Source organism: Setaria italica, chromosome III (assembly GCF_000263155.2).
Source record: "Setaria italica strain Yugu1 chromosome III, Setaria_italica_v2.0, whole genome shotgun sequence".
NCBI lineage: Eukaryota > Viridiplantae > Streptophyta > Magnoliopsida > Poales > Poaceae > Setaria > Setaria italica.
The window spans coordinates 32,124,593-32,125,032 of record NC_028452.1 but is presented as its reverse complement, the minus strand read 5'-3'; positions in this window follow the sequence as shown (position 1 = coordinate 32,125,032).

The following is a 440-nucleotide window of genomic DNA, read 5'->3' as shown; positions in this document are numbered from 1 at the left end:
TATCGCAGATTTGAGTGTATTTGTTTCTCTCCACAAATCAGATTGGATTTTCCAAATTCATTTGTTTTGTTTACCACTATTAACCAAATCACATCCATTGGAGCTTTCATCCACGTCCATACTTCCATCTCCAAAAACAAAATCCCACAAGTTCAAATCAGAATTTATTTCGGAGTCCTGTTTCATCTTGAGAAGAAAAGCACCATATTTCCTTTGTTAGGAGTCCGAATAAGGAGTTTAAATACAGCTAGGAAACCTTAACTTGTGCTCTTTCCAAAGGATCTGACCTTGGTCCCAAATTATTTTTGAGCACTTCGCAATCACCCTGGAGATTTGCGTATCTGCTGGATTTGCAAAACAGCCACTTGTTTGACTTTGCTACTGAATCACCCTTCCCAAGGAAATATTTAATTGCTAGGTTGTTATCTCTTGTTGCAAAA